The sequence below is a fragment of the Hyla sarda genome, unplaced genomic scaffold, assembly GCF_029499605.1.
Source record: "Hyla sarda isolate aHylSar1 unplaced genomic scaffold, aHylSar1.hap1 scaffold_1214, whole genome shotgun sequence".
NCBI lineage: Eukaryota > Metazoa > Chordata > Amphibia > Anura > Hylidae > Hyla > Hyla sarda.
Window position 1 is genome coordinate 40,283 of NW_026607836.1, and position 27,886 is coordinate 68,168.

A 27,886-nucleotide genomic window follows, 5' to 3' on the forward strand; every position below is an offset into this window, starting at 1 on the left:
AAGGTTTAAAATATCATTTTCTACATCCATACCAGCTTCTTTCAATTTAAAAAGTACATTTAAACGCATGTTAAGAACATAAAACCACTGTTTTTCCATTTTTGCCTTCTTCTTACCTGCTTTGATAAAAAAAAATCTGATTTTAGATTTGGTGCCCTCCCACCAGTGCAGCATAGGCTCGTGGGGTTTTCTTTGTGATTGCCAGCATTGGTAGGTCCGCACAAACTCCTCTTTTATCTCAGGGTCCTCTAGGAGTGTGGTGTTTAATCTCCAGAGGCCACTTTTTGCTTTTTGCTCCCCCTCTAGCTCCAGGCCCACCAAGAGGAGCTTATGATCAGAGAAGATATTCTGCTCGAGCGTGCATTTCAGGGGTTTAAAAGCTCTAGAGGAAAAAATAAAATCGATTCTGGAGCTCACTCTTCCATTGGACCATGTGGCGCCTGGGTCCTCCGGCAAGAGATCCTTCCAGCAATCTTTCAAATTAAAATCATCAATAAAATTTTTAAGCAGGTAAGAAGTGCGGTCTTTACGATTAATATCCCCACCCTGCCGGTGTTCCCCATCACGTATGCAGTTAAAATCACCTCCCACCAGCAGGGGGGAAGACCCAACACAAAACAGTGGTAAAATTTCAAATAGTTCTGCCCGCTCCTGTTTATCAGGAGGGGCATACACATTTAAAACACGAATTAAAAGTCCATTAAAATATAGATGAATTAAAAGAGCTCTGCCAGGCACAATCTCAGTTACTGTATGAATAGAAAAGGACTGGCCTCGGCAGAGCAGCCCAACACCCACAGAACGACAGTCATTTGCACCGGACCATATGGATGGGCCCAGCTTCCAGTCTTCTTTTAAGTCTTTATAGTCCATTTTACTAGGGATTCCACATTCTTGTAGCAGGCAAAGGTCAAAGTCACATGTCTCTAGATAAGAAAATAAAGCAGCCCTGCGATCAGGGCTCTTTAAGGACCTCACATTGAGTGAGGCAATTTTTACAGGGATAGGCATAGTTTATGGAGAGTCCGTGCTTGGAGAATCAAAGTCAATAATAAGCTGCGTACCGTCATCCCCCGCCTGCGGGGTCATCAGCTCCTTGATGTTCTGAGGGTCGGAGCTTGAGATCGATGATGCCCCGACCCTGAGCTCGCTCTCGTCCGAACTACGGCACGCCGCTTTCCTTTGAATGTCTTCCTCTTCTTCTTCTCTTTGTCTTTTAAATGTCACACTGCTGTCCATATCCTCTGTGTTGCTCTCACTCGATGTAATCTCTGGCCCCCGGCTGATGGATCTGCGTCTTCTTTCATCATTTGACGACTGGAACTGCTGCACAGGGGCCTGTGAGGCCTCTTTTCCGGAACCTTTGCCGCTACCTTGGGAAGTTTTCATCGCTTGTTCCCCAGCAAGCGTTGCTGAGGACTGTTGCTCCAACTTCCCCATCGATCGACGATGGCCAGTTTTACCCACCGGGTCCACTGCTGGCGGGGCAGCAAACCCTGGTTTGGCGCCACTTGTCTTCTTGGCCCTGTCCTGTATAGGCGGAGTAACAGGACCGGGCTCAGACCTGGCCACCTGGCTCCCCTTCCGGCGGGCTTTCACCGGGGCCTCTTCGTCCGGAGCAGGGCGACCCTGGGCCAAGCCAGTACCTGGCTTATGCTGCAATTTTGGGTCCACTTTTGCCCCCACCGAGGCCCGTCGGCTGCCACCCGCCACAGGTGAGCCCCCTTCAGAAGTTTCGGCGGGCTCTTGAGCCAGGTAGGAAGTCGATCGACGTCTTTCAATTTCCCGGGCAGTAAACTCGATCACCCGCCCGGGCTTCGTGGAATCCCCATGGCCTCCCCCTAGCACTACCACCGGTGGGCCCCCCGATGGAGCACCAGAGGTCTTGGGCCTGGACCCATCAGAACCTGCCATCTGGGGTTTGGGCATCTTAAAAAAGGACGTCTTTTGTCCTGTCCCCTCTTTGGGTGGGCCCAGCCTTGACCCACCCATCGTAGTTTTTGCTTTATGGGGACAGGAATTAAAATCGTGATTTTCCTCTCCGCAGAGGTTGCACCTTATCGTATGGCTACATCTTGAGGCTATGTGACCTTCTTGGCCACACCTATTGCAGCGAATCACACGCTCCGCGCCGCAGGTCTCCTGGGTGTGGCCAAACCTCAAGCAATTTCGGCAATACATAGGCATTTGAGGATAGAACAGGAAGCCCCGAACTCTCCCGATGGCAAAATTTGGGGGCGGATGGCAAAGACCCCCAATACCACCGGGATCCTTACGGAGCTTGACCCAGAACTTCCTCTTGCCGTTCCAGAACCGCACGGAGTTCAAGATTTTGTTTGCGAATCGCACCTCTTCGCAGTATCGCCGAAGAAAAGTGGCTATATCCTCCGTGGTCACATGAGGGCTGTGCATAGCCACCACCAACGGTATATGTTCCTCACCATAGAGGAACTGGAACGAAAGACCGTCGAGTCGATCGTCCCTCTGGTCCGCACCAGACAAGGTTGCATAGATGTTATCGCAACACGCCGTGGCCGTGAAGGTGACGGTATACAGGCCACGGCTTTCCTGGTCATTTAGACACAGGATGTCCTCCCTATTGAGGCGGAAGTAGTCAAGAAGAATCACCTCCGCAATGAAGCGGAGGTTCTTCAACTGACGATGGCTCTCCGACACCTCTATGCGGATGGTATTTCGCATCGACATTTCCCCAGAGGGGAAAGCCCAGGAGAACGGCATCTTCCACACCCAGGGACTAAGCCCCTTCCCCAATAGCAGCAGGGGCTCGGAATCCCGCTATAAAAGCGGAACCCTTACCCAAGGCAGAGGTCGGGGGTACCCTAGGTGCTTCCGAAGCTACAGGTAACGCTCAACGTACCGAAAATGCCTTCTGAGACACAAGGTCCCAGAGACAGGGGGATCGCAACCCGTTGTCCGTGGACTAAGCCCGCTCCCCAATAGCAGCAAGGGGGGTGAAGTCCCTCCGTAAGGAGAGACAATCCCCCAAGGCCGAGAAGCGGGGTACCACAGACACCTTCCGACCAGACCAAATGCAGATACTACACTTGATCTTAGCCAAAAGGCCGAGAAGCGATAACCGTGAAAGGGGCGGGCCCAACAAGGTCCCCTTCATGGGCACTATCACTGCTTGCTGTCAGGGAGGCTGCCAGACAATTTTCCATGCACACTCTGGGCTGGGGGGCAGTCAACCACCAGTACACACAGCAGAACCTAAACCCATACCATTATTGCTAAGCAGCAAGACAGGGGCCCATTGCACTCCCACGGGGCCTTTTTAAATGCAATCCATAACCCGGATTTGCCAGGAACCCTTCTTACTCCTCCTACTTGCATGTGACACTGGGCTTAGGATCTGCATAGGAAACACACACACAAGCACACACCTACCTTTGTTGCCTGCAGATGCCTCCTTGGCTGTCCCCAAACGGTATCAAACCAACACCCACGGGAAGCTGTAAGCATAGAGGACATGCCTGCACCCCATTGGACTTACCTGTGTGGGTTAAATCCGGGTTATTTGACAACCTATGGCGGTGATGGTTCTGCTCAGGCAGAGCAGTGCTGATGCTCCTCATAAAGCTGTCGCTGCTGTGAAGGTTCTAGGTGACATCACAAATCCCTTTGGTTACATACACAACAAAGCTGGGTTGTTGTTGTTTACACTCTGCAAGGCCTGTGGAAGTGAGTGACATCATAGCACTGTAGTTCTGAGGGTTCAAGATGGATGCAACAATCTCCTGTTGCTTCTATGAAGGCCGTAATAGACGACATCACCAAACAGCTCCATAGTCACATACACAGCAAAGGAGAGATGTTGTTTACACCTAGTGATGTCAGTGGTATTGAGTGACATCACAGCACAGTGCTAAGGCTCCTGGGCCTGGACACAGCAGCGGCTGCAATATCTCAACGGAGAATACGTTTATATCTATGTGTGTGTGTGCGCATATATATATATATATATATATATATATATATATATATATATATATTTCTCCGCCGAAATCACTTTTAAACCCATTTCCACCTTTTTTTCCCTTCTCTTCCTCTTACTTTTTTTTCACGTTTTTTTAAGTTTTTCTCCTTTTCGCCTCTTTTCTGGGCGTATTATTCTTCTTTTTCTTCTTTTTTTTCGTCTAATGCATACCCCATCAGTGCAGCAATGCTTATTCAATACCGCCAGCAGATGGAGACACTGGGGGATAATTTTCTAAGGATTTATACTGATTTTTCCTGTCTGAATTTGTCGCACAGAAAGTTGCAGGCCAAATATGTGTGACATTTCTGCGACTTTAGCTTCTAGAGCATTTTTACAACATTATACATAGGTGCTGAATACATAAAAAGCGACTGTTCAGCGACAGACAAGTCGCATCGGCTGAAAGTAGGCCAGAATGTCAGTCCATGTTGGAGCAGGTTTAGATACAGTCTAAAGCATAGATCTCAAAGTCTGTGCACAGAATTTAGCAAGGGCCTCGCACCTTCTGATGCATCAGGTAGGTGCACAATAGCATAGCCTAACCCTCTGTACTTTGGTCTATATTGATGCGGGACATAGACAGCCAGCTGATGACCAATCCATTAGTGCAATGGATGGCTGGAAGCATTTGTCTTTGCCTTTGCAATACCACAGAAGCAATGCATGGTCAATGTACAGCAATGACACACCTGTGTGAACAGCCAGGAGACCCCCCCCCCCCCCCCCCCATGTTATGTTACATAGTTACATAGTTAGTACGGTCGAAAAAAGACATATGTCCATCACGTTCAACCAGGGAATTAAGGGGTAGGGGTGTGGCGCGATATTGGGGAAGGGATGAGATTTTATATTTCTTCATAAGCATTAATCTTATTTTGTCAATTAGGAACATTCAGCACCCACCCACTATCAAGGCAGCTGCCTATCATGTCATGCCCTACCTGCACAGGTGTGCTGGCTAGTCAAATGATCCAATTAAGGAGGCCATTTAGTCAGCAGCAGCAGAAGTCCTGTGCCTGGACGCTCCAACAGGGGCCAGACACAAGCAGAAGCAGAAGCAGCAGAAGCAGCAGCAGCACCACCTTTTGTTTTTTGGCTGCAGCAGCAGCAAGGCCCACAGGGCTGGCTAGCTGGCTAGCCAGCAAGCAGGTAGCAATGAAAGTAGGAATCTTTCTTTTTAACCCTGTAAGGGGGTGGTGCACTGTACCCGAAGATACTGCCATATCGGGTCAATGCATAGGGCGACGGAAGCAAGCTTCGAAATCGGCCCCCGTTCTCAAAAATCCATTTAATATATGGTCCCCAGATAGGGGACGTATCAGATATTAAACTGATAAGAACAGATACTACACTTGATCTTAGCCAAAAGGCCGAGAAGCGATAACCGTGAAAGGGGCGGGCCCAACAAGGTCCCCTTCATGGGCACTATCACTGCTTGCTGTCAGGGAGGCTGCCAGACAATTTTCCATGCACACTCTGGGCTGGGGGGCAGTCAACCACCAGTACACACAGCAGAACCTAAACCCATACCATTATTGCTAAGCAGCAAGACAGGGGCCCATTGCACTCCCACGGGGCCTTTTTAAATGCAATCCATAACCCGGATTTGCCAGGAACCCTTCTTACTCCTCCTACTTGCATGTGACACTGGGCTTAGGATCTGCATAGGAAACACACACACAAGCACACACCTACCTTTGTTGCCTGCAGATGCCTCCTTGGCTGTCCCCAAACGGTATCAAACCAACACCCACGGGAAGCTGTAAGCATAGAGGACATGCCTGCACCCCATTGGACTTACCTGTGTGGGTTAAATCCGGGTTATTTGACAACCTATGGCGGTGATGGTTCTGCTCAGGCAGAGCAGTGCTGATGCTCCTCATAAAGCTGTCGCTGCTGTGAAGGTTCTAGGTGACATCACAAATCCCTTTGGTTACATACACAACAAAGCTGGGTTGTTGTTGTTTACACTCTGCAAGGCCTGTGGAAGTGAGTGACATCATAGCACTGTAGTTCTGAGGGTTCAAGATGGATGCAACAATCTCCTGTTGCTTCTATGAAGGCCGTAATAGACGACATCACCAAACAGCTCCATAGTCACATACACAGCAAAGGAGAGATGTTGTTTACACCTAGTGATGTCAGTGGTATTGAGTGACATCACAGCACAGTGCTAAGGCTCCTGGGCCTGGACACAGCAGCGGCTGCAATATCTCAACGGAGAATACGTTTATATCTATGTGTGTGTGTGCGCATATATATATATATATATATATATATATATATATATATTTCTCCGCCGAAATCACTTTTAAACCCATTTCCACCTTTTTTTCCCTTCTCTTCCTCTTACTTTTTTTTCACGTTTTTTTACGTTTTTCTCCTTTTCGCCTCTTTTCTGGGCGTATTATTCTTCTTTTTCTTCTTTTTTTTCGTCTAATGCATACCCCATCAGTGCAGCAATGCTTATTCAATACCGCCAGCAGATGGAGACACTGGGGGATAATTTTCTAAGGATTTATACTGATTTTTCCTGTCTGAATTTGTCGCACAGAAAGTTGCAGGCCAAATATGTGTGACATTTCTGCGACTTTAGCTTCTAGAGCATTTTTACAACATTATACATAGGTGCTGAATACATAAAAAGCGACTGTTCAGCGACAGACAAGTCGCATCGGCTGAAAGTAGGCCAGAATGTCAGTCCATGTTGGAGCAGGTTTAGATACAGTCTAAAGCATAGATCTCAAAGTCTGTGCACAGAATTTAGCAAGGGCCTCGCACCTTCTGATGCATCAGGTAGGTGCACAATAGCATAGCCTAACCCTCTGTACTTTGGTCTATATTGATGCGGGACATAGACAGCCAGCTGATGACCAATCCATTAGTGCAATGGATGGCTGGAAGCATTTGTCTTTGCCTTTGCAATACCACAGAAGCAATGCATGGTCAATGTACAGCAATGACACACCTGTGTGAACAGCCAGGAGACCCCCCCCCCCCCCCCATGTTATGTTACATAGTTACATAGTTAGTACGGTCGAAAAAAGACATATGTCCATCACGTTCAACCAGGGAATTAAGGGGTAGGGGTGTGGCGCGATATTGGGGAAGGGATGAGATTTTATATTTCTTCATAAGCATTAATCTTATTTTGTCAATTAGGAACATTCAGCACCCACCCGCTATCAAGGCAGCTGCCTATCATGTCATGCCCTACCTGCACAGGTGTGCTGGCTACTCAAATGATCCAATTAAGGAGGCCATTTAGTCAGCAGCAGCAGAAGTCCTGTGCCTGGACGCTCCAACAGGGGCCAGACACAAGCAGAAGCAGAAGCAGCAGAAGCAGCAGCAGCACCACCTTTTGTTTTTTGGCTGCAGCAGCAGCAAGGCCCACAGGGCTGGCTAGCTGGCTAGCCAGCAAGCAGGTAGCAATGAAAGTAGGAATCTTTCTTTTTAACCCTGTAAGGGGGTGGTGCACTGTACCCGAAGATACTGCCATATCGGGTCAATGCATAGGGCGACGGAAGCAAGCTTCGAAATCGGCCCCCGTTCTCAAAAATCCATTTAATATATGGTCCCCAGATAGGGGACGTATCAGATATTAAACTGATAAGAACAGATACTACACTTGATCTTAGCCAAAAGGCCGAGAAGCGATAACCGTGAAAGGGGCGGGCCCAACAAGGTCCCCTTCATGGGCACTATCACTGCTTGCTGTCAGGGAGGCTGCCAGACAATTTTCCATGCACACTCTGGGCTGGGGGGCAGTCAACCACCAGTACACACAGCAGAACCTAAACCCATACCATTATTGCTAAGCAGCAAGACAGGGGCCCATTGCACTCCCACGGGGCCTTTTTAAATGCAATCCATAACCCGGATTTGCCAGGAACCCTTCTTACTCCTCCTACTTGCATGTGACACTGGGCTTAGGATCTGCATAGGAAACACACACACAAGCACACACCTACCTTTGTTGCCTGCAGATGCCTCCTTGGCTGTCCCCAAACGGTATCAAACCAACACCCACGGGAAGCTGTAAGCATAGAGGACATGCCTGCACCCCATTGGACTTACCTGTGTGGGTTAAATCCGGGTTATTTGACAACCTATGGCGGTGATGGTTCTGCTCAGGCAGAGCAGTGCTGATGCTCCTCATAAAGCTGTCGCTGCTGTGAAGGTTCTAGGTGACATCACAAATCCCTTTGGTTACATACACAACAAAGCTGGGTTGTTGTTGTTTACACTCTGCAAGGCCTGTGGAAGTGAGTGACATCATAGCACTGTAGTTCTGAGGGTTCAAGATGGATGCAACAATCTCCTGTTGCTTCTATGAAGGCCGTAATAGACGACATCACCAAACAGCTCCATAGTCACATACACAGCAAAGGAGAGATGTTGTTTACACCTAGTGATGTCAGTGGTATTGAGTGACATCACAGCACAGTGCTAAGGCTCCTGGGCCTGGACACAGCAGCGGCTGCAATATCTCAACGGAGAATACGTTTATATCTATGTGTGTGTGTGCGCATATATATATATATATATATATATATATATATATATATATATATTTCTCCGCCGAAATCACTTTTAAACCCATTTCCACCTTTTTTTCCCTTCTCTTCCTCTTACTTTTTTTTCACGTTTTTTTACGTTTTTCTCCTTTTCGCCTCTTTTCTGGGCGTATTATTCTTCTTTTTCTTCTTTTTTTTCGTCTAATGCATACCCCATCAGTGCAGCAATGCTTATTCAATACCGCCAGCAGATGGAGACACTGGGGGATAATTTTCTAAGGATTTATACTGATTTTTCCTGTCTGAATTTGTCGCACAGAAAGTTGCAGGCCAAATATGTGTGACATTTCTGCGACTTTAGCTTCTAGAGCATTTTTACAACATTATACATAGGTGCTGAATACATAAAAAGCGACTGTTCAGCGACAGACAAGTCGCATCGGCTGAAAGTAGGCCAGAATGTCAGTCCATGTTGGAGCAGGTTTAGATACAGTCTAAAGCATAGATCTCAAAGTCTGTGCACAGAATTTAGCAAGGGCCTCGCACCTTCTGATGCATCAGGTAGGTGCACAATAGCATAGCCTAACCCTCTGTACTTTGGTCTATATTGATGCGGGACATAGACAGCCAGCTGATGACCAATCCATTAGTGCAATGGATGGCTGGAAGCATTTGTCTTTGCCTTTGCAATACCACAGAAGCAATGCATGGTCAATGTACAGCAATGACACACCTGTGTGAACAGCCAGGAGACCCCCCCCCCCCCCCCCCCATGTTATGTTACATAGTTACATAGTTAGTACGGTCGAAAAAAGACATATGTCCATCACGTTCAACCAGGGAATTAAGGGGTAGGGGTGTGGCGCGATATTGGGGAAGGGATGAGATTTTATATTTCTTCATAAGCATTAATCTTATTTTGTCAATTAGGAACATTCAGCACCCACCCGCTATCAAGGCAGCTGCCTATCATGTCATGCCCTACCTGCACAGGTGTGCTGGCTACTCAAATGATCCAATTAAGGAGGCCATTTAGTCAGCAGCAGCAGAAGTCCTGTGCCTGGACGCTCCAACAGGGGCCAGACACAAGCAGAAGCAGAAGCAGCAGAAGCAGCAGCAGCACCACCTTTTGTTTTTTGGCTGCAGCAGCAGCAAGGCCCACAGGGCTGGCTAGCTGGCTAGCCAGCAAGCAGGTAGCAATGAAAGTAGGAATCTTTCTTTTTAACCCTGTAAGGGGGTGGTGCACTGTACCCGAAGATACTGCCATATCGGGTCAATGCATAGGGCGACGGAAGCAAGCTTCGAAATCGGCCCCCGTTCTCAAAAATCCATTTAATATATGGTCCCCAGATAGGGGACGTATCAGATATTAAACTGATAAGAACAGATTTTTTTTTTTTTTTTAGTTAACCCTCAGAACTCCATCAGAGCTCTAAGATCTTATTTGAGCTTGATTTTTTGTTCATCATCAGGAAAACCCATTTTTCTTTATTTCTTTATCTCTTTTTTTTTTTTTTAAACAATAAAAGAAACCATATTTAAAACATAAAAAAATTATCAAACCAAAACTAACCATACTATAATTCTATAATTTCTTAAAGAAAAATTACCCAAATGTCATTCCTCTTCTCCATGCAAAGACCATCAAGAAGTCTAAGAAACCACAAGTTATAGATCCACTCAGCATCTCACTTTTGGCTGGAATCGCCAGCCACGCTGGAACCTTGTATGTTTCCACAAATCTATCTATATCTGCGTGAAAGGAACAATAGACTTTATCCCTTGCTTCATTGACTTTGATTCCCAATCTTTCTTTCAGATTTCCCAAATCCTCGTCAAAGGCTTTTTTCTCTTTTTTTGACACACTCTTGAAGACAACATCAAGAGAGCCTCCATACTCTACCGGTACATATTCTTCTTCATTTTCTTTCCTTTTCTTCTCCTCCATCACTTTCCTGGTTGGAGTTTCCTCCTCTTCAGGTTCTTCCCTCACATCAGTTTCCTCCTCCCTACTTCGTTTCATAACCTCCTTTTTCTTCTTCTTCTTCTTAGGACACATTACTGCCAGGTGTCCCTCATCACCACATAGATGACACTTTTTCTTCACCTTACATGCTTCTGGCTCATGGCCTTCTTCTTGGCATTTATAGCACCAAACAATATCACAAAAATCTTTCCTATGGCCATACCTTTTACACTTTCGACAAAAGTCGTCCATGCCTGAAAAGAACAGGTCCCCATTTACTGGGCCAATCTTAAAACGCCCTGGGGGATAAATTAGCTTTCCATCAGGTGTTTTCTGAAACTTCACTTGAAATTTCCACTTTGTCGTCCAAAGTCCATATTGATTATAGATCTTGCCTTTTGGCTTCACCTCCTCACAGAATCTAGAAAGGAACAGAACAATCTCTTCTTCTGTGATATACGGACTGTACATCCTCACAGTTATAAGTCTTTCCCGAGTCGGGAAATGGGGAGTAATCTCTACCCCTCCCAACTTAGGGTGCGACTTCCACAGCAATGCTTTATTGCAGAACACACCATAGTCCTCCTCCGAAACCAGAACCACATCATAGACTCCACTTCTTGGAAATTCCAGCATCGATAATATCTGGTCCTTCCTCAGCTCAAAAAGCTGGAACAAAATCTCCTCCACCACGAAGAATAAACCTCTCTCCTTCTTTCCAGCATCCAAAAGAGTAATTCGGACTCCATTTCGTAGTCTGGCGTAGCTAGGTACACCTCCAGCAGGCTCTTCTTTCTTGCCAGCCTCCTCCATCGCAGAAAAAACACCTCCCCTACTGCAGGCAGGTAGGTAGGTGGTGATCGCTCCTCGTTGCCCGGGGACTAAGCCGCCACCCTGATGTCAGCAAGGGGGTTTAGTCCCACCATATAGATGGGACGATCCCCCAGGGAAAAGGAGCGGGTACCCCGGGCACCTTCCAGCCAGATCAAGCAAGCAGATACTACACTTGATCTTAGCCAAAAGGCCGAGAAGCGATAACCGTGAAAGGGGCGGGCCCAACAAGGTCCCCTTCATGGGCACTATCACTGCTTGCTGTCAGGGAGGCTGCCAGACAATTTTCCATGCACACTCTGGGCTGGGGGGCAGTCAACCACCAGTACACACAGCAGAACCTAAACCCATACCATTATTGCTAAGCAGCAAGACAGGGGCCCATTGCACTCCCACGGGGCCTTTTTAAATGCAATCCATAACCCGGATTTGCCAGGAACCCTTCTTACTCCTCCTACTTGCATGTGACACTGGGCTTAGGATCTGCATAGGAAACACACACACAAGCACACACCTACCTTTGTTGCCTGCAGATGCCTCCTTGGCTGTCCCCAAACGGTATCAAACCAACACCCACGGGAAGCTGTAAGCATAGAGGACATGCCTGCACCCCATTGGACTTACCTGTGTGGGTTAAATCCGGGTTATTTGACAACCTATGGCGGTGATGGTTCTGCTCAGGCAGAGCAGTGCTGATGCTCCTCATAAAGCTGTCGCTGCTGTGAAGGTTCTAGGTGACATCACAAATCCCTTTGGTTACATACACAACAAAGCTGGGTTGTTGTTGTTTACACTCTGCAAGGCCTGTGGAAGTGAGTGACATCATAGCACTGTAGTTCTGAGGGTTCAAGATGGATGCAACAATCTCCTGTTGCTTCTATGAAGGCCGTAATAGACGACATCACCAAACAGCTCCATAGTCACATACACAGCAAAGGAGAGATGTTGTTTACACCTAGTGATGTCAGTGGTATTGAGTGACATCACAGCACAGTGCTAAGGCTCCTGGGCCTGGACACAGCAGCGGCTGCAATATCTCAACGGAGAATACGTTTATATCTATGTGTGTGTGTGCGCATATATATATATATATATATATATATATATATATATATATATTTCTCCGCCGAAATCACTTTTAAACCCATTTCCACCTTTTTTTCCCTTCTCTTCCTCTTACTTTTTTTTCACGTTTTTTTACGTTTTTCTCCTTTTCGCCTCTTTTCTGGGCGTATTATTCTTCTTTTTCTTCTTTTTTTTCGTCTAATGCATACCCCATCAGTGCAGCAATGCTTATTCAATACCGCCAGCAGATGGAGACACTGGGGGATAATTTTCTAAGGATTTATACTGATTTTTCCTGTCTGAATTTGTCGCACAGAAAGTTGCAGGCCAAATATGTGTGACATTTCTGCGACTTTAGCTTCTAGAGCATTTTTACAACATTATACATAGGTGCTGAATACATAAAAAGCGACTGTTCAGCGACAGACAAGTCGCATCGGCTGAAAGTAGGCCAGAATGTCAGTCCATGTTGGAGCAGGTTTAGATACAGTCTAAAGCATAGATCTCAAAGTCTGTGCACAGAATTTAGCAAGGGCCTCGCACCTTCTGATGCATCAGGTAGGTGCACAATAGCATAGCCTAACCCTCTGTACTTTGGTCTATATTGATGCGGGACATAGACAGCCAGCTGATGACCAATCCATTAGTGCAATGGATGGCTGGAAGCATTTGTCTTTGCCTTTGCAATACCACAGAAGCAATGCATGGTCAATGTACAGCAATGACACACCTGTGTGAACAGCCAGGAGACCCCCCCCCCCCCCCCCCATGTTATGTTACATAGTTACATAGTTAGTACGGTCGAAAAAAGACATATGTCCATCACGTTCAACCAGGGAATTAAGGGGTAGGGGTGTGGCGCGATATTGGGGAAGGGATGAGATTTTATATTTCTTCATAAGCATTAATCTTATTTTGTCAATTAGGAACATTCAGCACCCACCCGCTATCAAGGCAGCTGCCTATCATGTCATGCCCTACCTGCACAGGTGTGCTGGCTACTCAAATGATCCAATTAAGGAGGCCATTTAGTCAGCAGCAGCAGAAGTCCTGTGCCTGGACGCTCCAACAGGGGCCAGACACAAGCAGAAGCAGAAGCAGCAGAAGCAGCAGCAGCACCACCTTTTGTTTTTTGGCTGCAGCAGCAGCAAGGCCCACAGGGCTGGCTAGCTGGCTAGCCAGCAAGCAGGTAGCAATGAAAGTAGGAATCTTTCTTTTTAACCCTGTAAGGGGGTGGTGCACTGTACCCGAAGATACTGCCATATCGGGTCAATGCATAGGGCGACGGAAGCAAGCTTCGAAATCGGCCCCCGTTCTCAAAAATCCATTTAATATATGGTCCCCAGATAGGGGACGTATCAGATATTAAACTGATAAGAACAGATTTTTTTTTTCTATCTAAAGCCGAGGAACGTGCTTTCGATTCACCCAAAGTGCAAGAAAAAGTGCAAACGTGTTACACTAAAAAAACGTGCACAAAGGATGCGGTCTATCGCTCTCCGATAGGAGAGAGGCCCCCCAACAAACCTTACCCTTCGCCTCCGGACCAAAAGGTACCTGCGAGGTTCCAGGTTCGATGTCCCTTTTCGCCGAAGCTACTAGGAGACCACAAATGCTCCCGGCATCCCCCTTGGCGTTAGCCAAGGTATCTGCCCGCAGAGCCGATTACGGTAGGTACCCTGCTAAGCAGGAGTACCCGGGGTGTTTGCAGGGAGGTGCGGAACCTAATGGCCACACACACCTCCCCTAGACCGCCAGGAGGGACACCCAGAAGGGCTACCGCATCCTGACAAATCCTGTGAACACACAACACGCAAAAAGTGACACAGTGAGACAAAAAATAAATAAATAAGTGAATGTGTGCAGATATACTGCCCGGACATCCGGCCGGATCTATAAAAATTTCTCTGATCCTAGCCAGAAGGCCGGGAATCAAGAGGTGAGTGCCACAAGGTGAAGAGATTATGGTGCCCGTGCTTCAACTCAGTGAGCCTATTCTCCCAGTGAGTTTCGGCACCTCGGGGTCACCACTCCCCGAGGCACAAAAGTACCTCGGCTCTAGACCCTCTCAGCCTCATGGCGAGACCCGGAGGGAACAGGTCACATCGGGGCAGCCGTCGAGCTGATTCCTCAGAACCAGCCCCGGAAAGCCCTGGTACACCTGCATCCTCCATGCAGCACCCATCCCCACCAGCATGAAAACTGATAAGAACAGATACTACACTTGATCTTAGCCAAAAGGCCGAGAAGCGATAACCGTGAAAGGGGCGGGCCCAACAAGGTCCCCTTCATGGGCACTATCACTGCTTGCTGTCAGGGAGGCTGCCAGACAATTTTCCATGCACACTCTGGGCTGGGGGGCAGTCAACCACCAGTACACACAGCAGAACCTAAACCCATACCATTATTGCTAAGCAGCAAGACAGGGGCCCATTGCACTCCCACGGGGCCTTTTTAAATGCAATCCATAACCCGGATTTGCCAGGAACCCTTCTTACTCCTCCTACTTGCATGTGACACTGGGCTTAGGATCTGCATAGGAAACACACACACAAGCACACACCTACCTTTGTTGCCTGCAGATGCCTCCTTGGCTGTCCCCAAACGGTATCAAACCAACACCCACGGGAAGCTGTAAGCATAGAGGACATGCCTGCACCCCATTGGACTTACCTGTGTGGGTTAAATCCGGGTTATTTGACAACCTATGGCGGTGATGGTTCTGCTCAGGCAGAGCAGTGCTGATGCTCCTCATAAAGCTGTCGCTGCTGTGAAGGTTCTAGGTGACATCACAAATCCCTTTGGTTACATACACAACAAAGCTGGGTTGTTGTTGTTTACACTCTGCAAGGCCTGTGGAAGTGAGTGACATCATAGCACTGTAGTTCTGAGGGTTCAAGATGGATGCAACAATCTCCTGTTGCTTCTATGAAGGCCGTAATAGACGACATCACCAAACAGCTCCATAGTCACATACACAGCAAAGGAGAGATGTTGTTTACACCTAGTGATGTCAGTGGTATTGAGTGACATCACAGCACAGTGCTAAGGCTCCTGGGCCTGGACACAGCAGCGGCTGCAATATCTCAACGGAGAATACGTTTATATCTATGTGTGTGTGTGCGCATATATATATATATATATATATATATATATATATATATATATATTTCTCCGCCGAAATCACTTTTAAACCCATTTCCACCTTTTTTTCCCTTCTCTTCCTCTTACTTTTTTTTCACGTTTTTTTACGTTTTTCTCCTTTTCGCCTCTTTTCTGGGCGTATTATTCTTCTTTTTCTTCTTTTTTTTCGTCTAATGCATACCCCATCAGTGCAGCAATGCTTATTCAATACCGCCAGCAGATGGAGACACTGGGGGATAATTTTCTAAGGATTTATACTGATTTTTCCTGTCTGAATTTGTCGCACAGAAAGTTGCAGGCCAAATATGTGTGACATTTCTGCGACTTTAGCTTCTAGAGCATTTTTACAACATTATACATAGGTGCTGAATACATAAAAAGCGACTGTTCAGCGACAGACAAGTCGCATCGGCTGAAAGTAGGCCAGAATGTCAGTCCATGTTGGAGCAGGTTTAGATACAGTCTAAAGCATAGATCTCAAAGTCTGTGCACAGAATTTAGCAAGGGCCTCGCACCTTCTGATGCATCAGGTAGGTGCACAATAGCATAGCCTAACCCTCTGTACTTTGGTCTATATTGATGCGGGACATAGACAGCCAGCTGATGACCAATCCATTAGTGCAATGGATGGCTGGAAGCATTTGTCTTTGCCTTTGCAATACCACAGAAGCAATGCATGGTCAATGTACAGCAATGACACACCTGTGTGAACAGCCAGGAGACCCCCCCCCCCCATGTTATGTTACATAGTTACATAGTTAGTACGGTCGAAAAAAGACATATGTCCATCACGTTCAACCAGGGAATTAAGGGGTAGGGGTGTGGCGCGATATTGGGGAAGGGATGAGATTTTATATTTCTTCATAAGCATTAATCTTATTTTGTCAATTAGGAACATTCAGCACCCACCCGCTATCAAGGCAGCTGCCTATCATGTCATGCCCTACCTGCACAGGTGTGCTGGCTACTCAAATGATCCAATTAAGGAGGCCATTTAGTCAGCAGCAGCAGAAGTCCTGTGCCTGGACGCTCCAACAGGGGCCAGACACAAGCAGAAGCAGAAGCAGCAGAAGCAGCAGCAGCACCACCTTTTGTTTTTTGGCTGCAGCAGCAGCAAGGCCCACAGGGCTGGCTAGCTGGCTAGCCAGCAAGCAGGTAGCAATGAAAGTAGGAATCTTTCTTTTTAACCCTGTAAGGGGGTGGTGCACTGTACCCGAAGATACTGCCATATCGGGTCAATGCATAGGGCGACGGAAGCAAGCTTCGAAATCGGCCCCCGTTCTCAAAAATCCATTTAATATATGGTCCCCAGATAGGGGACGTATCAGATATTAAACTGATAAGAACAGATACTACACTTGATCTTAGCCAAAAGGCCGAGAAGCGATAACCGTGAAAGGGGCGGGCCCAACAAGGTCCCCTTCATGGGCACTATCACTGCTTGCTGTCAGGGAGGCTGCCAGACAATTTTCCATGCACACTCTGGGCTGGGGGGCAGTCAACCACCAGTACACACAGCAGAACCTAAACCCATACCATTATTGCTAAGCAGCAAGACAGGGGCCCATTGCACTCCCACGGGGCCTTTTTAAATGCAATCCATAACCCGGATTTGCCAGGAACCCTTCTTACTCCTCCTACTTGCATGTGACACTGGGCTTAGGATCTGCATAGGAAACACACACACAAGCACACACCTACCTTTGTTGCCTGCAGATGCCTCCTTGGCTGTCCCCAAACGGTATCAAACCAACACCCACGGGAAGCTGTAAGCATAGAGGACATGCCTGCACCCCATTGGACTTACCTGTGTGGGTTAAATCCGGGTTATTTGACAACCTATGGCGGTGATGGTTCTGCTCAGGCAGAGCAGTGCTGATGCTCCTCATAAAGCTGTCGCTGCTGTGAAGGTTCTAGGTGACATCACAAATCCCTTTGGTTACATACACAACAAAGCTGGGTTGTTGTTGTTTACACTCTGCAAGGCCTGTGGAAGTGAGTGACATCATAGCACTGTAGTTCTGAGGGTTCAAGATGGATGCAACAATCTCCTGTTGCTTCTATGAAGGCCGTAATAGACGACATCACCAAACAGCTCCATAGTCACATACACAGCAAAGGAGAGATGTTGTTTACACCTAGTGATGTCAGTGGTATTGAGTGACATCACAGCACAGTGCTAAGGCTCCTGGGCCTGGACACAGCAGCGGCTGCAATATCTCAACGGAGAATACGTTTATATCTATGTGTGTGTGTGCGCATATATATATATATATATATATATATATATATATATATATATATATTTCTCCGCCGAAATCACTTTTAAACCCATTTCCACCTTTTTTTCCCTTCTCTTCCTCTTACTTTTTTTTCACGTTTTTTTACGTTTTTCTCCTTTTCGCCTCTTTTCTGGGCGTATTATTCTTCTTTTTCTTCTTTTTTTTCGTCTAATGCATACCCCATCAGTGCAGCAATGCTTATTCAATACCGCCAGCAGATGGAGACACTGGGGGATAATTTTCTAAGGATTTATACTGATTTTTCCTGTCTGAATTTGTCGCACAGAAAGTTGCAGGCCAAATATGTGTGACATTTCTGCGACTTTAGCTTCTAGAGCATTTTTACAACATTATACATAGGTGCTGAATACATAAAAAGCGACTGTTCAGCGACAGACAAGTCGCATCGGCTGAAAGTAGGCCAGAATGTCAGTCCATGTTGGAGCAGGTTTAGATACAGTCTAAAGCATAGATCTCAAAGTCTGTGCACAGAATTTAGCAAGGGCCTCGCACCTTCTGATGCATCAGGTAGGTGCACAATAGCATAGCCTAACCCTCTGTACTTTGGTCTATATTGATGCGGGACATAGACAGCCAGCTGATGACCAATCCATTAGTGCAATGGATGGCTGGAAGCATTTGTCTTTGCCTTTGCAATACCACAGAAGCAATGCATGGTCAATGTACAGCAATGACACACCTGTGTGAACAGCCAGGAGACCCCCCCCCCCCATGTTATGTTACATAGTTACATAGTTAGTACGGTCGAAAAAAGACATATGTCCATCACGTTCAACCAGGGAATTAAGGGGTAGGGGTGTGGCGCGATATTGGGGAAGGGATGAGATTTTATATTTCTTCATAAGCATTAATCTTATTTTGTCAATTAGGAACATTCAGCACCCACCCGCTATCAAGGCAGCTGCCTATCATGTCATGCCCTACCTGCACAGGTGTGCTGGCTACTCAAATGATCCAATTAAGGAGGCCATTTAGTCAGCAGCAGCAGAAGTCCTGTGCCTGGACGCTCCAACAGGGGCCAGACACAAGCAGAAGCAGAAGCAGCAGAAGCAGCAGCAGCACCACCTTTTGTTTTTTGGCTGCAGCAGCAGCAAGGCCCACAGGGCTGGCTAGCTGGCTAGCCAGCAAGCAGGTAGCAATGAAAGTAGGAATCTTTCTTTTTAACCCTGTAAGGGGGTGGTGCACTGTACCCGAAGATACTGCCATATCGGGTCAATGCATAGGGCGACGGAAGCAAGCTTCGAAATCGGCCCCCGTTCTCAAAAATCCATTTAATATATGGTCCCCAGATAGGGGACGTATCAGATATTAAACTGATAAGAACAGATACTACACTTGATCTTAGCCAAAAGGCCGAGAAGCGATAACCGTGAAAGGGGCGGGCCCAACAAGGTCCCCTTCATGGGCACTATCACTGCTTGCTGTCAGGGAGGCTGCCAGACAATTTTCCATGCACACTCTGGGCTGGGGGGCAGTCAACCACCAGTACACACAGCAGAACCTAAACCCATACCATTATTGCTAAGCAGCAAGACAGGGGCCCATTGCACTCCCACGGGGCCTTTTTAAATGCAATCCATAACCCGGATTTGCCAGGAACCCTTCTTACTCCTCCTACTTGCATGTGACACTGGGCTTAGGATCTGCATAGGAAACACACACACAAGCACACACCTACCTTTGTTGCCTGCAGATGCCTCCTTGGCTGTCCCCAAACGGTATCAAACCAACACCCACGGGAAGCTGTAAGCATAGAGGACATGCCTGCACCCCATTGGACTTACCTGTGTGGGTTAAATCCGGGTTATTTGACAACCTATGGCGGTGATGGTTCTGCTCAGGCAGAGCAGTGCTGATGCTCCTCATAAAGCTGTCGCTGCTGTGAAGGTTCTAGGTGACATCACAAATCCCTTTGGTTACATACACAACAAAGCTGGGTTGTTGTTGTTTACACTCTGCAAGGCCTGTGGAAGTGAGTGACATCATAGCACTGTAGTTCTGAGGGTTCAAGATGGATGCAACAATCTCCTGTTGCTTCTATGAAGGCCGTAATAGACGACATCACCAAACAGCTCCATAGTCACATACACAGCAAAGGAGAGATGTTGTTTACACCTAGTGATGTCAGTGGTATTGAGTGACATCACAGCACAGTGCTAAGGCTCCTGGGCCTGGACACAGCAGCGGCTGCAATATCTCAACGGAGAATACGTTTATATCTATGTGTGTGTGTGCGCATATATATATATATATATATATATATATATATATATATATATATTTCTCCGCCGAAATCACTTTTAAACCCATTTCCACCTTTTTTTCCCTTCTCTTCCTCTTACTTTTTTTTTCACGTTTTTTTACGTTTTTCTCCTTTTCGCCTCTTTTCTGGGCGTATTATTCTTCTTTTTCTTCTTTTTTTTCGTCTAATGCATACCCCATCAGTGCAGCAATGCTTATTCAATACCGCCAGCAGATGGAGACACTGGGGGATAATTTTCTAAGGATTTATACTGATTTTTCCTGTCTGAATTTGTCGCACAGAAAGTTGCAGGCCAAATATGTGTGACATTTCTGCGACTTTAGCTTCTAGAGCATTTTTACAACATTATACATAGGTGCTGAATACATAAAAAGCGACTGTTCAGCGACAGACAAGTCGCATCGGCTGAAAGTAGGCCAGAATGTCAGTCCATGTTGGAGCAGGTTTAGATACAGTCTAAAGCATAGATCTCAAAGTCTGTGCACAGAATTTAGCAAGGGCCTCGCACCTTCTGATGCATCAGGTAGGTGCACAATAGCATAGCCTAACCCTCTGTACTTTGGTCTATATTGATGCGGGACATAGACAGCCAGCTGATGACCAATCCATTAGTGCAATGGATGGCTGGAAGCATTTGTCTTTGCCTTTGCAATACCACAGAAGCAATGCATGGTCAATGTACAGCAATGACACACCTGTGTGAACAGCCAGGAGACCCCCCCCCCCATGTTATGTTACATAGTTACATAGTTAGTACGGTCGAAAAAAGACATATGTCCATCACGTTCAACCAGGGAATTAAGGGGTAGGGGTGTGGCGCGATATTGGGGAAGGGATGAGATTTTATATTTCTTCATAAGCATTAATCTTATTTTGTCAATTAGGAACATTCAGCACCCACCCGCTATCAAGGCAGCTGCCTATCATGTCATGCCCTACCTGCACAGGTGTGCTGGCTACTCAAATGATCCAATTAAGGAGGCCATTTAGTCAGCAGCAGCAGAAGTCCTGTGCCTGGACGCTCCAACAGGGGCCAGACACAAGCAGAAGCAGAAGCAGCAGAAGCAGCAGCAGCACCACCTTTTGTTTTTTGGCTGCAGCAGCAGCAAGGCCCACAGGGCTGGCTAGCTGGCTAGCCAGCAAGCAGGTAGCAATGAAAGTAGGAATCTTTCTTTTTAACCCTGTAAGGGGGTGGTGCACTGTACCCGAAGATACTGCCATATCGGGTCAATGCATAGGGCGACGGAAGCAAGCTTCGAAATCGGCCCCCGTTCTCAAAAATCCATTTAATATATGGTCCCCAGATAGGGGACGTATCAGATATTAAACTGATAAGAACAGATACTACACTTGATCTTAGCCAAAAGGCCGAGAAGCGATAACCGTGAAAGGGGCGGGCCCAACAAGGTCCCCTTCATGGGCACTATCACTGCTTGCTGTCAGGGAGGCTGCCAGACAATTTTCCATGCACACTCTGGGCTGGGGGGCAGTCAACCACCAGTACACACAGCAGAACCTAAACCCATACCATTATTGCTAAGCAGCAAGACAGGGGCCCATTGCACTCCCACGGGCCCTTTTTAAATGCAATCCATAACCCGGATTTGCCAGGAACCCTTCTTACTCCTCCTACTTGCATGTGACACTGGGCTTAGGATCTGCATAGGAAACACACACACAAGCACACACCTACCTTTGTTGCCTGCAGATGCCTCCTTGGCTGTCCCCAAACGGTATCAAACCAACACCCACGGGAAGCTGTAAGCATAGAGGACATGCCTGCACCCCATTGGACTTACCTGTGTGGGTTAAATCCGGGTTATTTGACAACCTATGGCGGTGATGGTTCTGCTCAGGCAGAGCAGTGCTGATGCTCCTCATAAAGCTGTCGCTGCTGTGAAGGTTCTAGGTGACATCACAAATCCCTTTGGTTACATACACAACAAAGCTGGGTTGTTGTTGTTTACACTCTGCAAGGCCTGTGGAAGTGAGTGACATCATAGCACTGTAGTTCTGAGGGTTCAAGATGGATGCAACAATCTCCTGTTGCTTCTATGAAGGCCGTAATAGACGACATCACCAAACAGCTCCATAGTCACATACACAGCAAAGGAGAGATGTTGTTTACACCTAGTGATGTCAGTGGTATTGAGTGACATCACAGCACAGTGCTAAGGCTCCTGGGCCTGGACACAGCAGCGGCTGCAATATCTCAACGGAGAATACGTTTATATCTATGTGTGTGTGTGCGCATATATATATATATATATATATATATATATATATATATATATATATATTTCTCCGCCGAAATCACTTTTAAACCCATTTCCACCTTTTTTTCCCTTCTCTTCCTCTTACTTTTTTTTCACGTTTTTTTACGTTTTTCTCCTTTTCGCCTCTTTTCTGGGCGTATTATTCTTCTTTTTCTTCTTTTTTTTCGTCTAATGCATACCCCATCAGTGCAGCAATGCTTATTCAATACCGCCAGCAGATGGAGACACTGGGGGATAATTTTCTAAGGATTTATACTGATTTTTCCTGTCTGAATTTGTCGCACAGAAAGTTGCAGGCCAAATATGTGTGACATTTCTGCGACTTTAGCTTCTAGAGCATTTTTACAACATTATACATAGGTGCTGAATACATAAAAAGCGACTGTTCAGCGACAGACAAGTCGCATCGGCTGAAAGTAGGCCAGAATGTCAGTCCATGTTGGAGCAGGTTTAGATACAGTCTAAAGCATAGATCTCAAAGTCTGTGCACAGAATTTAGCAAGGGCCTCGCACCTTCTGATGCATCAGGTAGGTGCACAATAGCATAGCCTAACCCTCTGTACTTTGGTCTATATTGATGCGGGACATAGACAGCCAGCTGATGACCAATCCATTAGTGCAATGGATGGCTGGAAGCATTTGTCTTTGCCTTTGCAATACCACAGAAGCAATGCATGGTCAATGTACAGCAATGACACACCTGTGTGAACAGCCAGGAGACCCCCCCCCCCATGTTATGTTACATAGTTACATAGTTAGTACGGTCGAAAAAAGACATATGTCCATCACGTTCAACCAGGGAATTAAGGGGTAGGGGTGTGGCGCGATATTGGGGAAGGGATGAGATTTTATATTTCTTCATAAGCATTAATCTTATTTTGTCAATTAGGAACATTCAGCACCCACCCGCTATCAAGGCAGCTGCCTATCATGTCATGCCCTACCTGCACAGGTGTGCTGGCTACTCAAATGATCCAATTAAGGAGGCCATTTAGTCAGCAGCAGCAGAAGTCCTGTGCCTGGACGCTCCAACAGGGGCCAGACACAAGCAGAAGCAGAAGCAGCAGCAGCACCACCTTTTGTTTTTTGGCTGCAGCAGCAGCAAGGCCCACAGGGCTGGCTAGCTGGCTAGCCAGCAAGCAGGTAGCAATGAAAGTAGGAATCTTTCTTTTTAACCCTGTAAGGGGGTGGTGCACTGTACCCGAAGATACTGCCATATCGGGTCAATGCATAGGGCGACGGAAGCAAGCTTCGAAATCGGCCCCCGTTCTCAAAAATCCATTTAATATATGGTCCCCAGATAGGGGACGTATCAGATATTAAACTGATAAGAACAGATAAGGTTTCAACAAAATTTTATTGAATAAATAAGAAACCATACAAAATTTAAAATGCAAAATAATAAAAGGTTCACAAAAGTTTTAAAATACAAATAATAAAACCAGTAATAAAAGGAGAAAAAATAAAAATGGCAGGATAAAACATTATACAAATGTCATAAAAACTGATTATACTGTTATTTCGTTCCATAGAGGCAGACACCACATGGATGCTGCCTCGCTGGCCCCCAACTGTTTCTTGTCTCTTAGGTAATAGATGTACATCTCACTCAGGGCCAGCTTTATACAGTTTTTAACATCAATAAAATCATGTTTAAAAAGTAAGATGTTCCTAACTTTCCAGATGGCATTTTTAAAACAATTAATAATCATCCAGCAGATCATCTGCTGTTTAAAATTGGGGCAGTTAAAAAGACCGTAAAAGACACATTCGTGATTAAAATCTTTTAGGCCGCAGGCCCACTTCAAAAGTGGGCCTACCTTCCTCCAAAGCTCCCGTGCAAAAGGGCAGTTCCAAAATATGTGCAGCACCGTTTCGTCCACTCCGCAGCCATCTCTCGGGCACTTGGCTCTCGCCACCAGTCCTCGCCTGTGCTGAAACTCACGAGTAGGGAGGCACTGGTGGACGATTGCCCAGGCAAGATCCCTGTGTACATTCGCCAGAAACTTCCCGTACACGTTCCGCCATACCTTTTTGGATCTTGCCTGTGTGAAATTGGACACTGCCAGGGTAACCTCACTCCGCCTGAGGACCTTTGATACCTTTCTCTGGTCCCCCAGTATGTCAGGCTCCAAATCTTGGAGACCTAGGAGCCTGACTGTCTTTTCCAACACCACATAATGTTTTGGGGGACACAGAAGCACCGGAGCGTTCAGAGGGATGCGCAACCATCTTTTAAAAACCATGCCCGCAGCGTACCTTAAAAAGCAGCTAAAAATGCCATCGGATTTAATAATTTTAAAACAGAAACAGAAATACTTTATGTAAAAGAAAGTAAAAAGGTTAGGAACATCTTTCCCGCCATTATCTTTACTTTTGTACATAAAATCACGCTTTAATTTCTCCATTTTTGAACCCCATAAAAAAGTAAAAACAATTCTAGTTACTTTTTTAATGTATAAAATAGATGGAGGAAATACCATGGCAATGTATAGCATAATAGGGAGTAAAACCATCTTTATTATTAAAATCTTCCCCTCCATGGTAAGGTTTCTAAGATTCCACATTAAAATCTTCTTCTCCATCTTAGCTATAGCTGAATCCCAGTTAGGGCTCCCATCATTGACCTGGTTAAAAACAATACCTAAAACTTTAATTTGATCCTGTTGCATTGTGACTCCTGGGGTGATGGATGAATCCCAGGAGCCAATATAAAAACAGTCACATTTATCTGTGTTTAGCTTAAAACCAGAGACCTCGCAGAAATAGCTGGTGTTCCTCAATGCCCCCCTCATGGATGGAGAGTCCGGGCACAGTATGGTGACATCATCCATGTACCCCAACACCTTTAGATGGGTCCCTCCTCCACCAGGTATCGGTACGCCTCTTACTACCCGGTCTTTTCTGAGGAGGGCCATCAGTGGTTCGATTGCGCAAATAAAAAGGAGTGGGGACAGGGGGCAGCCCTGTTTGACACCTGATAAAAGAGGAACACCGCTGGTTAAAAAGCCATTAACAGAGACTTGACTAAAACAGGATCGGTATAAAAGCATGATTCGGCTTAAAATCGTTTCAGGCACTGCCATCTTTTTAAGAACTAAAAACAGGTATTCATGGGAGACCCTATCAAAGGCTTTTTCAAAGTCTAAGGATAAAATTGCTACAGTTTGATTTCTATCCTTAAAATACCATAAAACATCTCTTAAAATATTTAGGGATTCAGCTATAGACCTTCCAGGTACCCCACAAACCTGATTTGGGTGAATTAATTTATGAATAAAAGGTTTAAAACGGACAGCTAATAACTTGGCTAAAACTTTATAATCAACATTTAAAAGTGTGATGGGGCGCCAATTTTTTAGCATATCCTTTTCACCCTTTTTAAAAAGTAATGATACAATCCCCCTCCTCCAGGAAGGGGGAAGTTCATTAACAATAAAAGTTTCTTTATACAATAAAACCATATCATCCTTTAAAATATCCCAAAAAGCTAAATAAAATTCGATGGGTAAACCATCTTCCCCAGGGGCCTTCCCACTAGAAAAACTTTTAAAAACAAATAAAAGTTCATCTAAGTTAAGATCACGGGATAAAACCTCCTGGTCTAAAACATCTAGCTTAAAATCAAGGGAATTAAGAACATGTTCTAAAAAGGATGGATTAAGATCTTTCTTATTAAAAAGGAGCTGGTAGAAGTTAAAAACTGCATCTAACATGCCTTTTGGAGTGGATTCACCCTCAAGGTTTTGGATGATATCCCTCCTATTCATCACTTTTTTAAAAAAGAAACGGGAACATTTCTCGCCCTCCTCCAGGTGCTGCACATGTGAGTTAAAAATGATTTGTTTCCCTTTCTTTTCTATGGCATGTTTTATTCCAGTTTTAAGGTTTAAAATATCATTTTCTACATCCATACCAGCTTCTTTCAATTTAAAAAGTACATTTAAACGCATGTTAAGAACATAAAACCACTGTTTTTCCATTTTTGCCTTCTTCTTACCTGCTTTGATAAAAAAAAATCTGATTTTAGATTTGGTGCCCTCCCACCAGTGCAGCATAGGCTCGTGGGGTTTTCTTTGTGATTGCCAGCATTGGTAGGTCCGCACAAACTCCTCTTTTATCTCAGGGTCCTCTAGGAGTGTGGTGTTTAATCTCCAGAGGCCCCTTTTTGCTTTTTGCTCCCCCTCTAGCTCCAGGCCCACCAAGAGGAGCTTATGATCAGAGAAGATATTCTGCTCGAGCGTGCATTTCAGGGGTTTAAAAGCTCTAGAGGAAAAAATAAAATCGATTCTGGAGCTCACTCTTCCATTGGACCATGTGGCGCCTGGGTCCTCCGGCAAGAGATCCTTCCAGCAATCTTTCAAATTAAAATCATCAATAAAATTTTTAAGCAGGTAAGAAGTGCGGTCTTTACGATTAATATCCCCACCCTGCCGGTGTTCCCCATCACGTATGCAGTTAAAATCACCTCCCACCAGCAGGGGGGAAGACCCAACACAAAACAGTGGTAAAATTTCAAATAGTTCTGCCCGCTCCTGTTTATCAGGAGGGGCATACACATTTAAAACACGAATTAAAAGTCCATTAAAATATAGATGAATTAAAAGAGCTCTGCCAGGCACAATCTCAGTTACTGTATGAATAGAAAAGGACTGGCCTCGGCAGAGCAGCCCAACACCCACAGAACGACAGTCATTTGCACCGGACCATATGGATGGGCCCAGCTTCCAGTCTTCTTTTAAGTCTTTATAGTCCATTTTACTAGGGATTCCACATTCTTGTAGCAGGCAAAGGTCAAAGTCACATGTCTCTAGATAAGAAAATAAAGCAGCCCTGCGATCAGGGCTCTTTAAGGACCTCACATTGAGTGAGGCAATTTTTACAGGGATAGGCATAGTTTATGGAGAGTCCGTGCTTGGAGAATCAAAGTCAATAATAAGCTGCGTACCGTCATCCCCCGCCTGCGGGGTCATCAGCTCCTTGATGTTCTGAGGGTCGGAGCTTGAGATCGATGATGCCCCGACCCTGAGCTCGCTCTCGTCCGAACTACGGCACGCCGCTTTCCTTTGAATGTCTTCCTCTTCTTCTTCTCTTTGTCTTTTAAATGTCACACTGCTGTCCATATCCTCTGTGTTGCTCTCACTCGATGTAATCTCTGGCCCCCGGCTGATGGATCTGCGTCTTCTTTCATCATTTGACGACTGGAACTGCTGCACAGGGGCCTGTGAGGCCTCTTTTCCGGAACCTTTGCCGCTACCTTGGGAAGTTTTCATCGCTTGTTCCCCAGCAAGCGTTGCTGAGGACTGTTGCTCCAACTTCCCCATCGATCGACGATGGCCAGTTTTACCCACCGGGTCCACTGCTGGCGGGGCAGCAAACCCTGGTTTGGCGCCACTTGTCTTCTTGGCCCTGTCCTGTATAGGCGGAGTAACAGGACCGGGCTCAGACCTGGCCACCTGGCTCCCCTTCCGGCGGGCTTTCACCGGGGCCTCTTCGTCCGGAGCAGGGCGACCCTGGGCCA

The 27,886-nt window shown here is 46.2% G+C and overlaps 8 non-coding genes and 3 pseudogenes across 8 annotated transcripts; all 11 read right to left on the reverse strand.

Annotated features, from left to right (window-relative positions):
* Nucleotides 1–2,876: 2,876 nt before the first annotated feature.
* Nucleotides 2,877–3,095, reverse strand: LOC130303363 (U2 spliceosomal RNA; annotated as a pseudogene).
* A 2,096-nt stretch (nucleotides 3,096–5,191) lies between these two features.
* LOC130303334 (U2 spliceosomal RNA) lies at nucleotides 5,192–5,382 on the reverse strand. Its single transcript, XR_008853427.1, has one exon. It is a non-coding gene; the product is annotated as a U2 spliceosomal RNA (small nuclear RNA).
* A 2,085-nt stretch (nucleotides 5,383–7,467) lies between these two features.
* Nucleotides 7,468–7,658, reverse strand: LOC130303335 (U2 spliceosomal RNA). The gene has a single exon (XR_008853428.1). It is a non-coding gene; the product is annotated as a U2 spliceosomal RNA (small nuclear RNA).
* Nucleotides 7,659–9,752: 2,094 nt separating this feature from the next.
* On the reverse strand, nucleotides 9,753–9,942 carry LOC130303359 (U2 spliceosomal RNA). Its single transcript, XR_008853451.1, has one exon. It is a non-coding gene; the product is annotated as a U2 spliceosomal RNA (small nuclear RNA).
* Nucleotides 9,943–11,389: 1,447 nt separating this feature from the next.
* LOC130303362 (U2 spliceosomal RNA) lies at nucleotides 11,390–11,519 on the reverse strand (annotated as a pseudogene).
* Nucleotides 11,520–13,610: 2,091 nt separating this feature from the next.
* LOC130303357 (U2 spliceosomal RNA) lies at nucleotides 13,611–13,797 on the reverse strand. The gene has a single exon (XR_008853449.1). It is a non-coding gene; the product is annotated as a U2 spliceosomal RNA (small nuclear RNA).
* Nucleotides 13,798–14,473: 676 nt separating this feature from the next.
* Nucleotides 14,474–14,633, reverse strand: LOC130303361 (U2 spliceosomal RNA; annotated as a pseudogene).
* Nucleotides 14,634–16,720: 2,087 nt separating this feature from the next.
* Nucleotides 16,721–16,911, reverse strand: LOC130303336 (U2 spliceosomal RNA). The gene has a single exon (XR_008853429.1). It is a non-coding gene; the product is annotated as a U2 spliceosomal RNA (small nuclear RNA).
* A 2,089-nt stretch (nucleotides 16,912–19,000) lies between these two features.
* Nucleotides 19,001–19,191, reverse strand: LOC130303337 (U2 spliceosomal RNA). Its single transcript, XR_008853430.1, has one exon. It is a non-coding gene; the product is annotated as a U2 spliceosomal RNA (small nuclear RNA).
* A 2,087-nt stretch (nucleotides 19,192–21,278) lies between these two features.
* On the reverse strand, nucleotides 21,279–21,469 carry LOC130303338 (U2 spliceosomal RNA). Its single transcript, XR_008853431.1, has one exon. It is a non-coding gene; the product is annotated as a U2 spliceosomal RNA (small nuclear RNA).
* Nucleotides 21,470–23,550: 2,081 nt separating this feature from the next.
* Nucleotides 23,551–23,736, reverse strand: LOC130303354 (U2 spliceosomal RNA). The gene has a single exon (XR_008853446.1). It is a non-coding gene; the product is annotated as a U2 spliceosomal RNA (small nuclear RNA).
* Between the last annotated feature and the right edge of the window lie 4,150 nt (nucleotides 23,737–27,886).